This window comes from Hermetia illucens, chromosome 5 (assembly GCF_905115235.1).
Source record: "Hermetia illucens chromosome 5, iHerIll2.2.curated.20191125, whole genome shotgun sequence".
Lineage (NCBI taxonomy): Eukaryota > Metazoa > Arthropoda > Insecta > Diptera > Stratiomyidae > Hermetia > Hermetia illucens.
The window spans coordinates 70,960,998-70,980,116 of record NC_051853.1 but is presented as its reverse complement, the minus strand read 5'-3'; the positions used below and the strand labels follow the sequence as shown (position 1 = coordinate 70,980,116).

The window sequence follows — 19,119 nt, the reverse complement described above, 5'->3', positions numbered from 1 at the left end:
CCGTCGACGGACAGACAGACAGACATACAGTAAACCGATTTTAATAAAGTGTTTACACAAAACCTTAAACAAGTCGGGAAACCGGAAACTGGATGCTTCAGGTACGAAAGTTTTTGTCTATTTCTTAGTACGTAGCACATAATATATGCATATATTATGTGAGAATATCTACTTTGGAATGATATTGATCTTGAATTTGCAAAGAAGCGACAACTTGGACATATTATAACTTGGTTAGTAAACTTTGTGAGATCATGAGCTATGTTATACCCTATATTGTTGCGTGGTGTTAGCAAGAACTTAAGGGGGTTTTTGCAGCCAATTACTAAAAATTATAGTAATATACTATTATTAACTTTATTTGTACAGATATCAGTATGGAAGGTATTTCGGAGCCCCGGCACCATATAGTGGCAGCCTCCTGATTCTTTTCAGATTTTTCGGTTGGGTAGTTTCTGAGAATGGCCCCTTAAAGGGATGATCACGTTCAACCCCCGCACTCCCTACCTTTCCAACAAATGTCAAAACTAAGACCGGCTTCGAAAAGTACTAACCGAGACCCCCCCCCTTAAATGCATCGTGTCAATCACTGTAAACGTGTCCGGGAAAAATGCGTGTGACGGACAGACAGACACACAGACAGTAAACCGATTTTAATAAGGTTTTGTGTTTACACAAAACTTTAAAAAGAAGAATATTCTAATCATCTACACTATATTGGGCAGTAATAAACGTTATATTGTTTGCAATTTATTTTATTAAAAATTTGAAATTTTTTCTACCGAATACAGCCATGACCCCCATATGGCTATGAAAGGTCAATTTTCGAAACGAGTTTTCACTTTAGCTACAAACGAGGGTTTGCGGAGGTTCGAAGGAGGCTAGTTATTCCAAGAATCTATTTTCAAAAACCACCCAAGTGGCCACCCTCTGTTAAAAAGTTAAATAAGTCTTATCAATTTTGTCGGGATACCGAATTCTCTCATGGCCGTATACAGTTTTACCCTGGCTATGCCATCATAGGTGGCTTTAAAGTCTATGAAAAGATGGTGCAATTGATGTCCATATTCCAACAGTTTTTCCATCGCTTGCCGCACAAAGAAAATCTGATCTGTTTGCTGATTTGCCTAGAGTGAAGCCTCTTTGGCATGGACCAATGATGTTCTGGGCGTATGGGAATATCCGGCCTAGCAAGATAACGGAAAATATCTTATAGATGGTACTCAGCAACGTGATACCTCTATAATTGCTGCACTGCGTGTTATCTCCCTTTTTATGTATGAGGCAAATAATGCCTCTTTGCCAGTCGTTAGGCATTGATTCGCTGTCCCGCACCTTGAGCACAAGTTGATGAACCACTTGGTGTAATTGGTCGCCTCCATATTTAACCAATTCGACTGTAATTCCATCGGATCCTGGCGACTTATGACTTTCAAGCCGATGAATTGCACAGACTGTTTCTTCCATACTTGGTAGTGGCAGCCTTTGTCCGTCGCCTTCAGATCTAAACAAGTTAAGAAACAAGAAGCTTGAAGCTTCAGGTATAAAAGGCTTTGTTTTTCTCTATGTGAAGAGCGATGAGTGCATGACAGTTCCGTGTGCACATACTTAAAAATGCCATTGCACTCCATTTTTTAGAAAGCCATTTAAATAACTCATTTGATGTATTGTTAGGAAATGTGAAGAACTTAATCTACAACAGATACAAACAAGCGCGGAGGAGAAGTAGATTCTTCATGGATGAAATTTTAATATTTCACGCGAATGTCAATTATTCTCATTAATTATGACGAAGCATCTTATTTGAACTGTTATAACTTTAACACTAATGGCCGGATTTTCATCAAATTTGTCATGCGTATGCACGATAGTACTTCTAGTATGAACAATCAATCAATCAATTCAATCAATTTCTAAAAGGTGGTAAAATACTATTAGCAAGTTCATTTCAGCAGATATCGGAATGGGACATCTTTCGGGGCTTAGATTTCACATAAGTGTTTTACACGAAACCTTCAAAAGGGCTGGGGAGAAATAGATTCTTCATAAATGCGACTATAATATTTCACGCGAATGTCAATTATTCTCGTTAATTATAACGTCGGCATCTTGTTTGCATGGCATTAGAAGCAATAAATTCACAGGAAATTGCTAAGTTTGAACTGCTATAACTTTGGTGTTGATAGCCAGATATCGTCCTCTATGCTGTTGGTAAATTTGGTATTTCTAGAATGAACTTAAGGGAGGGTTTTCAGTCAATTTCTAAAAGTTAGTAATATACTTAAAAATTTTATCAGAGAAGAAATCTATGGGTAGACACATGGTCTCCACAACTTGTTGAAAAAGGCTATGTAAAAATCATAATGATAATACCGAAACTATAAATATTAACTACGTCATTGGAAAAAAAATTAAACCTTAAATCATTGGAATAACTACCCTCTTCCATCATCAAAATTTGAATCATCTAACAATTTACATACATATTGAAACAGCTTCATTTGCTTTACTGTTTTTATCATACAAGATAGAGAGAGTATTGCTAATAATGTCATCAATATGTTGATTGGTGACAACTCCCGCCCCAGACTGAAAATACATTTTTGCAATAATCTCAATGTTAAGTGTTCCAATTGACCTCTCTTAAATGATTTGTTCTGCAATAGTTTGCCAATTGATATTATTCCTAAAATAAACACAATGGATGAGAAAGTATTGCGTTTAACTGCTTAACTGCATTGTAGGACTTCCTAAGAAAACGGAGATTCTTGCGTCAGCAGGCAATTAATTTACGCAGAAATCTTTTAAGTGGAATATTGAAATTTTAAGTGGAGTGCTATTTCAAGAATTTATATTATATGAAATATGTAGATTTACGAAATGGAAGGATCGCTTGTTAGAGGTCATGGATTCGTTGTCACGTCGCTAATAGTGTAATTTCACAAAACCACAATTCGTCCGATTCATTTTTGTTCAAATTATATATAAATCACAACCAACGCATCGGCAGAAGAAAGAGATCTCATGACCTTGTTTCAATGCACTACATGGTGCATCATCATTCATGAAATTGTCATATCCCCTGAGTCTTGAGTCGCTCATCATCGTCTTACGTCTTAGATCATATTGAATATAAGTAAGTGCTCAATAGCATTGTGTGTATATTCAAATATGCCCACATGAACGCAGCGAGAAAAAATGAAATCATTTATTTTGCGGTCTTATCGTCCCACAGGTATTGAATATCAAATTGCAGGGCTCCCATTCAAGAGTGTCAGGTTATTCCTCGCTGCACATGTAGTGCTTGTAAGAACCAGATATTTGTACTTTGAAATTCATACACGAGCGTGTGTTCGGTTTCGGTATGAAAGGAAAGGGTTCTAGTAAATTTGGCACGACCGGAGGGTAAATCATGGCTAATGAGGACAAAACCAACTACTTAATACCCGCACATAAACGTTATGCCTTGTATACTCAGAATATGAAACTTTAATTTTAGTTATTATAACACTAAGGATCATTAAATGCAAACTTATTTACAAATTTAAGGCGGCATAAAATCCTGATGCTCGAATGAATGAAAGTGAGCCGTGCATACAATCCACATTTGTATTGAATAAACTGTACACGATCTGCAATTATCTCCCTGGCTAACCCAGATTATTTACGATTCACTTGCATTGCGATCAATCATGACCAATTATTTTGCCGAAATATCTTGATATGATTATAGCATATAATCAGCGAAAATAAAACTCGTTTATTCCTTTCATTTTAAGTTTTTATGCATTAATATAAATTATCTCACGTTTAGCTACGAAAGGAAACCCAAAATGAATGGCATATTATATTCGCAAAAGCAAATTGCCTACACTGTGATTCCGAATAATTTAAAAGAAAATCTGCTGTCCCTGTTACTTTATTACAATCGCAATGTGAAGATTGCGGGTAATTGTTGAAGAGTGGTTTCGGGTTATGATTAAGGTTTTATTTCGCCCCAATCGCTTCAGTGTTATGATTTCTTATATGGGCAGGATTTTCCGTGGCTGTAGAATCTTGTAAATATCAGAGTTGAAAGTGATATCATCTTCAAACGAAAAACCGTTCAATTCCTTAATTTTAACTCCGGCTATAGAGATTATACTTCAACAAAAATCGAACATTCCTGACATATTCTGTGGTTGCTTTTCAGTTCATTCGGTAAATTTGAGGTAGCATACTGGTATTTGTAGATTCAGAACGTCACTAGTGAAGTTTGGAGTAACTCTGCGCCATTTGTTATTAAATTGAATAAGGACGGAGTTGTATCGTTGTCTTCATTGGGACCAAAACTAGACTGCTCTTTATATTCATGATTGCAGCCCTGAATTTGCCTGAAATTTACAAGTACGCTCACCTAATGAATATTTCCTAAACAAAGTTACGCACATGTCGGAGGCCCACTCATATACAAGCTAAGGATGAAAGAGAATCTCTTTAGATGCAAGTTAGAACTGACTGGTGTAGGGAGGGAGTAAATTCCTCCCCAAAATGAGTGCAGTCCACTATCAAGTAGATGGAGGACTCAGAATCACTCTGTTTTCAAACGAAAAATGTGTTGTCTAGGGTCAGAGCAATGTAGGTCTAAACCAATGGTGTTTCACTTGATATAATGCATACTCATATCGAATTTTGAAATGAATATGTTCGGAGCCAACAACACCTGTAGTCGTTTTCTGTCATGCTGTTCTGTAGGGCAGAAGTGAGGCAGCTTCTGACGAGATGCGGGCGTCAAAATCGTCAGCAAAAAAGGCTCTGTTATCTTCACGAGTTTTTAGATTTTTTTGAAGATTTCAATGAATTTCGGTAAGATGGAGTTAACTGAGCTAACTGATGAGCACAATATAAACTGAAAAATATATGCTGAAAAAATGGGGTGAAAGTTTGATATGTCCCACCCATAAAAAAGGTGATAAATTCTTCATTAAAACTTATGCCCAAAATAATCAAGTCTCGAAGTTTTTCAAAAAGTGTTGTTGTCAAACACTGGAGAATATTTCAACATGGAAAACTAACCAGTGAATTTAACAATAGGTTCAGCGAGGGGGAACGGAATATAGTGAATTGAGTGCCGACGAACGAAAAATCGCCACCGATATCCAGATTCAAAACTTTAGTAGGCAAGATATGATAGGCAGATGAATAACATTGATTCTCAAATATTTACTCAAAGCAAATGACTATTTGAAAAACGTAAACTCAGGGGACTACGCGAGCTATATGCTGTTCAACTCACAAATTGGCAAATACAGTCACTTGGCCGGCAAGAATGGAAGCAAAAATCTCGAAAAACCAAGAATCAACTTGGTATTCTAAAATACCATAGAAAAAGGTGGCCAGTTCCTGTGGTTTGTTTGTATCAACTAATCAGACTGATAAAAATTTGATCCACGAAAGTGATTTGTTTAACTTTAAGAGCTTGCTAGAGTAATTTTACACCGACCCTTACCTTCAGATAGTCACGACAAAAATATGTGGAAGATAGCGGTTGGCCACCAAAAGTTCTCATAAACGAGCAGGAGTCCAATTGAGGTACGATCTCAAATAAATTTTCGAAATAAACACAACCAGCGCAGGCGGAACCTTGTTTCTAAAAGGACTCGTCGTGTAATGTCCGCTTGTGTAAAACACTACTATGTTCAAAAAATAAGACCAAATTTTCCAAATTGTTTTCTAACCTGGTAGTATAGCGACAGACATCTGTGACAAATTTCATGTCAAAGCATTCATTACTTTTCATTTTTCGCTTGGTTTTGTACGTCACTAAAAGAGCATTCGGCGATTTTTGGAATGTCTAATTATATTGAGCAAATAAGTTGCATTCAATTTTTGTCTACGAAATGAAATTCTGAGTTCGGAAACGTTCAAGATGATAGAGAAAGACTTTGCGAACCATGTTTTGTCGGAAAGGGATGTCTATAAGTGGTATAAACAGTTCAAAAGAGGATGTGAAAATGTTAAGAAAGAGGGCTACCTGCTTGTCAATTCTCGAAAGACTGCTAGAGACCTAATGCTGTTAGTATTTCGAAAGAATTTGTCAATACCATTTTGAAAGATATTTTATGCTTGAAACATGCAAAGCCTCGGCTGGTGCTAAAACAACTCAATTTCTTCGAAAAAGAGCACTCGTTCTTCGTGACTTTATCGCCAAAAAGTTCGTCAAACGAAAGCACAGAGTGATTGTTTCGAATTTCTTTGATTGATTTTTTTTGGAGTTCAAGCTAAGCCATATTTTTTTGGATGCGTGCTTTGTTAAGTTCAAGCAATTTGTAGCTACACTCTTTGAACTGAGCGGTTGGCATTTTAACTAACAATTTTAAATTTCAACAGGAATTTCCTTTTTTGAAGTCATTCGATTATTTCATTATTTGGTCTCGCTCATGTGATTTCAGAACTGAATTCAAAATTGAAGAATTGAAATTACTTTGCAATTTTAACTGTTTCCTTTTCCCCAAACTCTTCATTGAATCGACTGATTTACTCAGTGAAATTCCGATGTGAATGTCAAAAATTCTTCTGGAGGTTTGTGGATTGGAGAGCGTTTTCAGAATTGCGGTACCGTTGGTGTTTTTGAAGTTTGAATTGAAGAGACAGTACGGAGCCTATTCTTATATGCTGATACCGATGTGTGGAACTTTTATATTTTACGCGCAAATTTTGTTAAATAAGGGAAGATTCCACAAATGCATATCTGCTGGGAGTATTTTTTTTAGGTTACTGGATGGGTGTAAATATCGTTTTTAGATAACTAGCGAATACCGTTCCCTTTTCGACATTGTTTCTAGCCCAATAACCATACTTCAATTTCATGCTAAATTCGTCTTGCCGAAAGCATTTTTTCCTAATTTTTGGTCTTCCAAAACGAGTAATTACACGACTCAAATAGGCCTGAGGTTCCATTTTTTAATCTTTTATTTCAGCGATGCCAATGCGTGTTTTGCCATTCCCTGTTTCCTTGAGGACGGGTGACAAATATCTGTTCACTTTGCTTTGTGTCTCCTTGTTTTATTGTGTCGTAAACTGGTGTGCTAGGTGTACCAATAGGTCATCGAAAACCACAGTATTACATAAATTATCATGGATGGATTTTCGAATTCAGTTATTATTCCACTGAAGTCATCTGTACGCATGTGTTTAAAACGTTCTAAGTTTTTATTTTTGCTGGAACAACAAAAATAGCCCATTTCTGCAGACGTTGGATTATGTTTCAAGTTTTTTCACCGTAGAAGATGGCACCCGTTTGGGATGAGACGATTGGAGGGATATTTCCGGCTTATTGTTATTTTTAAGATAGTAGCTAAAAGAGTCCTGCAATACGTCTAACATCTCGAAAGGTTGATCGATAGAGAGCAGACTAGTTTCCTTCGGAATTCTGCTGCACTGACAGCATTCATACGTTTCGGATTATTAGGGAGCAGAGCGCGGAATTTGGATTTCCGCTTAACTTCTTCATTGATTTCGAAGAAGTTTACGATGGTGTGTATTTGCAGTTCTTTATTCACGAGAAGAGGATTTCGAAATCTGATGTGGAGTCCGACAGGACCGCATTCTGTCATCGATACTTTTTCTTCTCGTTATCGGTGATGTTCTTTATGCTGCGTTAGCTGGAAGACGTGTAGGGGTTAAATGAAAGATGGTACTTTTTCTTTAAGCAACTGGTCCACGAGGATAATATCGGGCTGTCACCGAGTCCTCGATCTTGTTCAAATGACTCTTAGTTTAGAAAAGGGAGTAAATAGAATGGAACTGGAGATAAACAGTGGCAATATAACGACTGATTGGTCATCGCACGCTTCTTATCTGTATCAACGGGCAGAACATTGAAGATGGCGCTACTAGTATTAAATCCAAGATTTTTAGTTAACCCTGGCCTTCAAAAGACATGTGTACAAATTCGAGAACTATCAGACTATTAGTTTGTGGGACAGAGCATCTTGAGTCAAGCAACTTTTATTAGTTTAAAGAAAATGGATAAAAGGGGATTTCCTGTGTTAATAAAGCATTGCGTTTTGGCGAACAAAAATACTGTTAAAGTCAAGACTTGGCTTGGTAAAAATTATTCAGATTTTGTACCAGGAAAATCATCCGTTGAGAAGTGATTTGCTAAGTTTAAACGAGGCGAAATGAACACCGAGGACGCTGCACGCAGTGGGCTAACGACGAAACGTACTATAAAAATGATATAAAAGAAAGTCGAAAAAAAAAACCGTTTCCTTTTACTTTACTAAAAGGAAAATATGCTTATTTCGGCGACTACTTGTCGCCTTTAGCAGTGCTTAGGTTTGTATGAGAAAAGAAATCCAATTTAATCCATAAAAATGGTATTGAAAAATGGTATGACCGCTATAATCGTTCTATCCTCCTCAAAGACAACCATGTTGAATAATAAAATCAAATTTTATGAAAAAAAAATTGTTTTTCACTAGCCTACGAACTTTTCAGCCCAACTGTTATTTGGGCAGCGCTGTTACTGCCAATATTAACACCGAGCTTAATATAGCTCGACGCTTTAACAGCGCTAGAGCCTTCTACTGTGTTTTGTCCAACATTTAGAAATGCATTACGATCAGGCGGTCTCGTACCAATATTCTCTTTACGTCATTTCATCGGGATACCTATTTCATAATTGTTGACGCGACAGGTCTCACATTGAGGAAGGGCGAAAACTCCATTATTATTTATTCCATTCAATGGAATGTGGGTCCTACCAGAGCTTCATGGTGCAGAATAGTGAAGGAAACTAACCAATTTTAATTTGCCGAAAAATAATAAGCAACGGCAAATGATAAGTCTTGGGGCGTTATTGTTACAGAATTTTAGATGTTGTATGGAGTTCTTCTATATATATATATATTTTGAGTTTAGGGGATCCTCATTTCACGTGTATCAAGAAAAGGGAATGAAATATAATTAATTGTAACATTAAGAAAGAATAAGATTTATGACTTGACAAACTTAGGGTTAGGCAAATATGTCTCAATGAGTATATTATTTAATTGCAGGGTTAGAAAAAATCTACTACCAAGAATCAATTCCTAAATACCAAATTATATTATGGTGTTATTAGCATAACATGAAGATACAAGAATCTATCTACGAAAATATGTTTTAATCGTGAATTAAAAAGTCCGGTTCAACAATCCGTCATTCATTGTATTAGGGAAGCTATATATGAATTTCCTCGATTTGAATTAGAGGCTTTAGAGATCTATAACCGAATGAAAAACCCATAATTTACACAACTGGTTCTGGAAATTATATATTCATTTTTCCATTTTGAAACTTCTCATAATGGGAGCCAAAGATGTGACTCAACGAGGATACCAATGGAACCATATCAATCGTTCCCTTTTAATGTCACTTTCCAGAAAGCTGGACGTTTACGTTGAACATAATATTTACGATTAGTTGTTGATATTCATATTTAAATTTTAATTGATTTCAACCGGTCCATGCTAAATCCCTGCAAGTTGGGGGATAAGGGAAAACATCCACTGTGTATATGTATGTGCTCAGTTTTTAAAGCCGAGAATGAAAGTACAATACCTGTAATTAATTTTGTTCTCTTTTCACAACAAACTGAAATCATTTCATTTGATTTTCTCATCATCTCTGTTTAACAAATTCTGTGAGATAACATTCCCAATAAACTCTTTAATTTCAATCAAATCATTTGCTGTGAACTTGATACGTTAATTCAAGATTCACGTTAGAATTGGGTCAAAGATACGAATCTTTTTTTTCGAATTTGGTTAAGTTAATGTGTGTGAATTTGCTTTTTCTCATTCTTCACAAAATAAGTTTACTTCTTTCTATTAGAAATGCTAATTGCGTTGACCTTATCTAACAAACATCGATTAGGCAGAACCAATGTGAACACAAATTACCGAAATTCTTTCTTTACAACGATTTAATATTTCAACGTCGTAAAGTGTCATTCTTTCAATTCTTTAATTAGTAGCCTGCCACCACTATGATTGCAAGTTGTAGGGTTTTACTCATTTTTTGAACAAAGTGTAAGGTCACCAAATTCACACACAATAATGGAAACCAATTTGAAACGTCCAATGTGTTAAAAGCGTTCATAAAAATTGAATAATAGGAACTATCATAATTAAAATGTTTTTCTTTCTCACTTTACATATACTTTTTACTATTGTTCCGTTGTACAGGCCATTGTGTGGCCAAAGCTGAAAGCAGGCGCGTCACGAAAAATATTTGAAATAAAGATTGTATGAATGAAAAGCAAGAAACAAAAAAGAAAACTATTGAATTCGACAAAAATATTAGCACATGGTGAGATTTATTCAAGGCTCCATTTCTCGTAAAAAAATTTATAGAATATTAAGATTTATAGGTTTTGAAAATGTCAACTATTTTTATTTGAGTAACTTTGAATCAATTTCTATGAAAAATTTTAATAAAAGGTATTTCATTCATTTCAAATTACAGTTTTGTCGACTTCACAAATGTTTGGCACAATTTCTGCAAATAAATCAGCATTAAAGTTCAAAAGGTGACATTTAGCCCTCTAACTTTCATGAAAGTATTTATTTATTTTATCACGGTTGAAAAAGGTCAGAGTGGAATACAATATCGAATTCAGTAATTATATCACTACTGCCTTCAAATTGTAGCAGTCCATTACTTCTCAAGCGGGTTATCGATATCTGCTACTTGGAAAAGTATCTTGCAACCGAATAACATATTAGTCTTTGAAAGTAACTGTCAGTTCTATAGAAGTGCAAAGCTATATTTCAGCAGAATGTTATATGAAGTCAAATATCATATTAAGAATCTCTATGAATGTGCGAATTAAGCTTTTTCTAACTATAATACATATATATCCAATTTATAAATACAGCATGTTCAATAGGGACTTTGCGTAGAGCCGAGCATGGCAAAACCCTCACTCTCCCAAGACACTCTTAGATTTTTCAAGACCACATTTCAGACATGAATCTCAAATCTTCATGAAATGATGTCGTTGCCTCTAAAATTTCTGTTTTAATTAGCATAGTCATCCTATCTCTTCTATATTAACCACAATCCTTGTGGATGTTCACAGTACTTGAACTATTCATACCAAGAATAATATAAAAGATAGGTAAGCATTTTGTCTCCAAAGTTCTATGGAACTATAAAACCTGATCCCATCATCAAACAGAAATTTTTAAAATGACACATTATTGAGGCGAGGCATCATGTTGTGTTTCTTTTATGTGTAGATTGAGTTCACTCCAGCGGACATAGTAATTTTATTAAAGCGACGGGACGGCCTCAAGAATGATGTCCGGAACTCAATGCAAATGTAAATTGTGGAATCATCATGAACATCGTGCTCACGTTCACTTGTATTAGTTGGGATGTTGATCAGAATCAGAACAGCGGTTGTGATTTGGTATGGGTAGAAAATGTTTGGGTCTCAACTACAGTAACTGGAGGAATTTTTGAGGCTAGACGTATTGTATAATTTGAATGTGGCTGGGAGCATAATTTATTCCCATTATTACTAATCGTTCATAGGTTTAAATCCTTTGAATTGAATTTTGTCCTCAATATTGATGAACGTGACGTTATATTTACAATACGTCCTGCAATACAGAGCCAAACCGCAGCAAAGGGGAAGCAAGCTCCTAGCACTCCATCAGTTTCCAAAAATCGTCAGCTGTCCCTCTATGTTATACTGATAAGAAATGATACTAGACTTTGATCTTAGCCATAAAGCCCAGAAGCGATGGTTGAGGGGGTAGAGCCTCAGCCTCTTGATCTCGTTGCTCAGAGTTCGAATCCCGGCCGTCATGGATGCGTTGTCTTCGGCTTTGTGCTTGTCTCCACTGCTGTAAGCTCATCACTTGAGCAGCATTAAGTGTGATGATATTGAAACTGAAACGATCTGACTGAAAACGCTCGGCGCTTCGGGAGTAAAGGTTTTGTGTTCATTTTATGTGAGAAACTATCTATGCACGATTTTGCATTCACCCATAGCTAAGAATACAAAATATTCCGTCATATTTTGCCAAACTCTAAGATACTCATATGTAAATACATATCAACGATGTAAATACTGTGTTCATCCTAAATATAAAATTGCCAGACTACTTATGACGATGTATACATACGTATTTTCACGTATTTCCACTTTACTCCGTACACAAAAAAGTACATTAACATATGTTATGTACGTAAATTGAAAACCGCAGATACACACATGTCTATTGGCTACTATCTCAAGCTTTACTAACGCATACATACACATACATATGTCTACCCCGAGTAATTGACACTGATATGCAAATGACTAAAAAAGTCAAAAAGGGAAAACCAAAACGTCCCCTTGGAGCCCGTTTTTCATATAAGTTCACTTTATATGATGATGACGTCATACACATCTTAGGATTCCATTTAACTGGAATGTGACCTTTTATAACTTTGTTAATAAAAATTCGATTGCGTTCAGATTTTTCAGAATTATGTCCTACGCTGATGCCAGGATAAACTTAAGGGGGTTTTCCGGTAAATTTCTAAAACATGGTATACTATTAGAATGGCCTAGATTTCATATAGATGCATCACCGTGATTTTTTCAGATTCTTCGATTCGATAGGTTTTGAGAACGAGACCTGTTTCACCTTCCGGGGCACACATTTTGAACCCTACATCCCTTATGTTTGGCCTAATATTAGAAATAACATCAGGTTTGAAAAGTACTAATAGAGACCTTTCATTTGATATTGTACATGACCATATTCTGTGAAAAAAATGCACACCCCCTTTTCGCATGTATGAGGAGCCCACATATTTGCACCAAATTTCATGACAATTGTCCCAGTCGTTCCGAATAAATGCGGGGTTACCAACGAACAGACGAACGGATAGACAGAAATTGTTCCGATTTTAATTTGGTTCACACAAAATGTCAATAAAAAGTAAACAAAAAAAAAAAAAACAAAAACAACTAATAGACGTATGAATGTCCTTATCGTCTACACAGGAGTGAACAGGAAACAAACAAACAAAACATAAGCGCGATTGCATTGTTGTTTCTTCGATGAAATCAAATGCCGCAATCGGGCGAATATTAGACTTAGAGCTAAATATACTTTCGCTGAAACTGTTGCGAGTTTTTTGCTGAAATTGTAAGGGTATCGTTTATTTTAAGTTACTTTGGCATGGTCAAACAATTGATGCACAGAAATATAGTGATTATTCATTGCACAAATTGAACCAAATTTTTGAGAAGAACTTTCAATTTTGATCAATTACGAGGGTGTTATTCTCTACGCGATAATTGGAGACCATAGATTGCCAAATAGGCACGCAGACTGAAGCAATCCGATTTGCCAATTTCAAACGTCCCCTGAATGTCAACAGTTTACAATCAGGAATGATGAAGGATGAAGAGCAAATCATTGCTTTCTGGAAGAACACAACATAACTAATCCTCCGAGTGTAAAGAACCGTCACGATTCAAAAAACGATCGAGGAAAAATTCAAAAGTCACCTGTGGTGGAAAATGTAGGAAATGAAATAGGAGCCAATTTACACACTAGACATCCGACAAATAGCAGCAGGATGAGCAAGATACTACTGTTGCAAGATAATTGTATGGTACTGAGAGAGCAGAATGAAATTAAAAAAAATATGAACCATACTATCATTACTTTGGAAAGTCACAGCGTTTTTAAAATTCATACGCACTTTTCTCCAAACCATATTTTCCTGTCAATTTTCAACTTTTCCTGAAAAGTTTAATTGATTAGTCTATTAATGTTTCTTGTTCATTTCTTAGGGTTCTGTTTGACTATACAGCAGCAGTGTATGTAATGTATTCACAAAAAAAAAACCCTTTTCTTGGAGGTCCAAAGGGATATAACTTCTTAAGTGTCTCGGGGAGTATTTTCAAGTCTAGACATCATATATTGACATTACCATGATTTTCTTTTTCAAATTTCTTGACTGAGATTTTTGTTCTACGGACAAATCTTAAATATTACACGGGTGAGTTTGATTATGTGTGAACTTAAAAAATATAGGTTCGTCCAGGAAGTCACTGACCTTCTCGCCAGATCTATACACGGGCCTCAAAGTGCACAAAATTTTATTCTAATTTACAACATATAGGTTCGATAACAATTTGTGAAATTCCGGATGTTCTCAGCGTACTCAACTTAGAATACCTTACATACATTATATTTTATTTCTACACGAGCTGGGGATAATTTACCTCAAGAAACATTGGGACGAAACCTTAACCAGATGATAACGGACGATGAAAAATAGATTGCCTACTAAAATATTTGTACGCATGGAAAAGAGATTTTGTTCTCAATTTGGTGAGACCTCAAAAGAATTCCTTTCTTAGAGTAGCCACGGGAGAAGCAAATAATAAATTTTCAGTTCTCCTGTTGTCAATCTGACAAGAAAAGACTATCAGGGAAGAACGTCAGAATTAGCAAATTGAAAAAGTGCTGTATTTGGATGTTGTGGATTGGGAAGTTTTACCAAATCCATCATATTCACCAGATCTGCCACTTTTAATACAGGTAATAAACTAGAATCGTCCGGGTACTTTTAGTAACTCTAAATTCATTACCGGATATTTGAGTGGTAGCGTTGACTTTAAACTTGACTCAAGCAGTTGACGAAGTTGTGTAAAATGCGTAGCTCCATAAGAAATGGGATTTATTTATTTCGTTGTATATGCATACATTAATAACATCCGTCATACGGACTGCAAGATGTGGAGCTTTTAAAGGACTATGCCATCGTTTCCCAAAAACTTCGACTGCGCTGATGACATCTGTTCGCCCTTACACCGGAGACTTTGGCCAACTGGTTATTGATTTGTAGGAAGCGAGCGAAATCGAACTAAAGATGAATACCAACAAAACAAAGGTTTTCATCCTTTCCTCTGTATATTTCCTGTTCACTCCGCATAGCTTTTTTTGTTATTATTGTTTTCCCCCTCCATTTTCAGCGAGATTGTGTTTCAGTTTCATTATCACCTACTGCTGTGCAAGTGATAAGCTCACAGTAGCGACACAAATACAAGGCGAACAAAAACATCCATGACGACTAGGATTTGAGCCCAAAACAACGAAATTGAGAGGTTAGCACCCTACCCCCGCATGGCGCCGTTCTTTCTCCTTTTTGAATGATGAACTTGTTCGATGACAATCTTTTTCCACGCATGAATATTTCGAGTGAGGTGGCTGTTGCAACGATTCCTATATTAGTTCACCAATTTTCGCGATGGTTTTCTGAGCTGTGTGATGCAAAATGATTTCTTTTTTCTGTAAGTCAGGCATTTTCTTATACATTTTTACAGGCAGCTTGTCCAAAAGATTAGAATAATAATTTGTGTTTATTGTTTCGCTAGTTTGCTTTGATCGAACATGTACTCCAAGTGTTTCCAAGTAAACTTTCTATCTTACATATCTTTCTAATAAAATCAGTATATACTTTAGATTAAAGCCTTGCAAAAATGCTATATATAAAAAACTATTCAGGAGTATCCCTTCAAACTTTCGTTCCCTTCCTTGGGTGGATATTTCCCATTTTGATTTTCTTTCTTGCCGTGCCTCTTTGTTGCTTTGTGGCCTCAATTGTTGAAAATTTATTTTTAGCACAGATTTTTTTCAACTTAATTGTAATTGAGTTATCCAACTCAGCCAATTGCTTCCGTCGTCAGCATGGCTCAAATTAGTAAAAAATAGTTCATTTCACAAACACTAGGATGAACCAAACGAAACTTTTAATATAGTGCGAGTTTCATGGCAAAATTAACCCGTCCACGAGGCTTGCATACTTTTGAGAAATATAAGATGTGCGAATAGGGTCTAAATTTCCTCTCAGATTGTCTGTCTGGCTGGCAGAACTTATGTAGTTTCAGTCTCAATTTCGAGACATAAGCAAATGTACGACGTTGAACTTCCGGATTAGTCATTTTCACCTCTCAAAGTCCCCTAACAACAAAACTTTTTCAAAAAATTCATCTAATCCGCTCGTCCATTGCCAAAAATATCTGTTAACAGATCATACAAAAACTCTCAACCACCACTGTATCAAGAAAATCACAATTGCTGAGTTTTTTCTTGCATGTACACCTGGGTCTCGGGTTTTATTGACATTCGAGGTGTTTGTATATGTGGAACAAGAGAGGTTTTTCTACCTAACAAAGTAAATGCTTTCCTGATCAGTCAGTTTGCTCGAGTTGCCTCTTACCTTTTGCACACAGTTTTTATATTTACCGCTCTGTTCTTAGGCAGGAGGTGAAAAAACGTTCAGGCGTACCTTGCTCCACGGTTGCCAAATTTTAACATATTTGTTTACTTCTTATAGGTTCACATTTATAGGTCGTCAAACAGGGTGAATGATATGCAATGAGTATAAGGTTGGCGTGAACCACTCTATCAAGTGGAAGCAATTAATCACATATTAGTCCGATATATGTGAAGAATTTACGCGTTTTTAGCTTGTTTGTTAGAGGCATTATTCAGACCTACTACTATTGCTGTTATATACAGATTAATCACTTTTCCGTGCTGAAAAGAAAGCACCAATCCTATCTCTCCTTCAACGAATCTTTGACATCTGGTATATGTTCTCATGAAAACAAATTGTATTATCGAGAAAAAACTCCTCAAGTGCCGCCTGCACATTGGGATTTATGATGTGAGACTGCCTTGCTACTATCGTTCCGTTTGCCATAAAAAATGTCCTCTCACATTCGCGTTGCATTAACGCTCCAAAAGCAACATCTCGAATATGTAGGAGAAAGAGATAGAACCAAAATGAGATGAATAAAAAATTGAGAAAAATAAAACGACCCATGTGTGTTCATTCTTTGGTAAAGGACACTGCAGAACATCTGTTATGGCTTTCCTATTGAGTTGTTGGTATTCCAGGACCCACCGCCCAGACTTCGTTGTGACAGGTTAGGTTTTTGTCCCTCTAATAAGCTTCACTTGTATGCATATGCGCTTGCATTTGTCGACTACTTAACATGCAAGAAAATTGGTTTAGGGGATTTATTCAGGCGTGGGTTTTATCTGTTCGGATTTAGTTCAGGTCCTTATCCTTGTTGTTGGAGAATTGACTGTGTTTGAAAGTGATATCCTGTGCCTCAGTTAGGTTTTGTTTCGCGCAATTCAACAATAAAGACTGCGTGCATTACGAATCATAGATCGCACCATTATCTCATTCGCATATGAGAATTAGCTAAACCGTAATGTATTCTAATTCTGTTTCTCTGATGTTTCCTATCCAAATCTAACTGTCCGAAAATCTGCAGATAAAAAATCTCACCTAATCGTTAAATTTTGTTTAGGAAATCTTTTCCATTTAAGAGAAGGGTGCTGACGATGGATGAAAGCTTTACACGCAATTACACTTATTAACATAATGAGATAAATATGAGTCTGGACATCAACAATAGAATTAACAACACCAGGTAAACAGAAGTCCACAAAATATTTGTTATTACACACTTAGTCAGTGTGTGGAGAAACGTTAAATTAACACTTTTTTCATTGTCAACAGTAGATGTGTGTTCAGATTCCTCAATGTAAAGGCATTGGCGACTGGCTATTTATCTATATTTTTAGTGGTTTTCAGAAATATAATTAAATTTTGAGAGGTTGACGCAAAATAGAATATGAATCATTGATGCGAGGAAATGCCATGTTTTTAGGGATTGTGGTTTCATATATGTTAATAGTGATTAGCAGAGTTACATTGTTGTACCTGATAATGGAAGGAATTGCAGCATTTTAAAAAGCCCAATATTATTCAACTTGATCATGCACTCTGAATAAAAACTTGAAGAACGTAACCCTCGTACCTCATAAGCGGTCGGGAATTCCGTGTCATACGAGATTTAATTGGTTTGCGGCCAAAATTTTTATCCGACACCACAAAAATCAGTGTGGTTCTCGGTCGCTTTTTGAAAAATTTTTTTTTTTTCAATTGATTTCTGACCCAATCGATCTCTTTGCCAACATGTCCTGTCATCTAACTGAGTATCTGGTTGCAAAAGACGCCAACATATTAAGTAGGACTTGCATTCCATTCAAACACGAATTTCGGACATATATTCGCCATAAACTGATAGATCCACCCAAAAATAAAATGGCGTTGATGGATACATCTCTTCCCCTATTTCCTGCTTTATTTACTAATACTTTCCGGATTTTTAATTTACGTACAATGGACCGCAACATTTTCGCTGAAAAGCAGAAAGCAGCAAGGAGTAAAGAAATGGAAATCACAGCGCGATAGATCAGGATTATAAGATGGTTAAGTATAGTCCATCTCATTACCTCTGATTTTATACCATTCCATTCTAGTCTGTTTGGATGCAGGTGTGTAATAACAGCCAGGCACCTCACTCCAAAGGAAAGCATCCAAATTGTGCAGGAAATTCCTGACAGATCTATATACGCCAATATATTTTTTTCCCTTCAAATGAGTCAATTACTTTGCAGAGTTCTAGAATGTATGCAATGATTTTTTTGCAGTTCCCATCACTTATTTCAACTTGGGCCATAATTTCGGAAATTGTTAGATGTCAATCAAAATGTCACGATCCCTGTGAATGTCCTCCTTCGTGATGTTAATTGAGGATGACCAAATCATGTTCCTTATTTTCAACCTGTTCACGTCCTTTTTGTAAACATTTCATGTCAGATAACACTCAACCTTTTGACGGAGTTGCATCCTCCAACTGATTGCACTGTTGGTGATGCCTTTCTTTTTACAATTTTAAGTGATCTTTACCCTCCATAAGCGAGAAGTTCAATGAACCTGCGGTGTATAGACAGTGGATGTACCTATTTCTTTGACTTTGTATGCTAGGCTGTCAAACTATACGTTTTGAAGAAGTCTCAGTAGCAAAACTATTTTAAATTTCATTCAATCTCGTGATAAAAGATATCAAACGATTTCCAAATAAAAGGATGCATTGGTCTGCTTAAAATCAACGAAAGAAGAAAAGTTCGACCATCAACTATGGTCAGTTTTTATAATCGCTCGAACAGCAGACAGTGATTGAAAAGTTAAAATCAATGCTAAAACTTG

The 19,119-nt window shown here is 36.1% G+C and overlaps 1 protein-coding gene and 1 non-coding gene across 2 annotated transcripts in view; both read right to left on the bottom strand.

The window, feature by feature from the left end:
- The window catches only part of LOC119656529 (neurogenic locus Notch protein), a 122,293-nt gene that overhangs the window by 28,227 nt on the left and 74,947 nt on the right, over nucleotides 1-19,119 (bottom strand). The gene's annotated exons all lie outside the window — the stretch shown is intronic.
- LOC119658529 lies at nucleotides 11,610-11,778 on the bottom strand. The gene has a single exon (XR_005250242.1). It is a non-coding gene; the product is annotated as a U2 spliceosomal RNA (small nuclear RNA).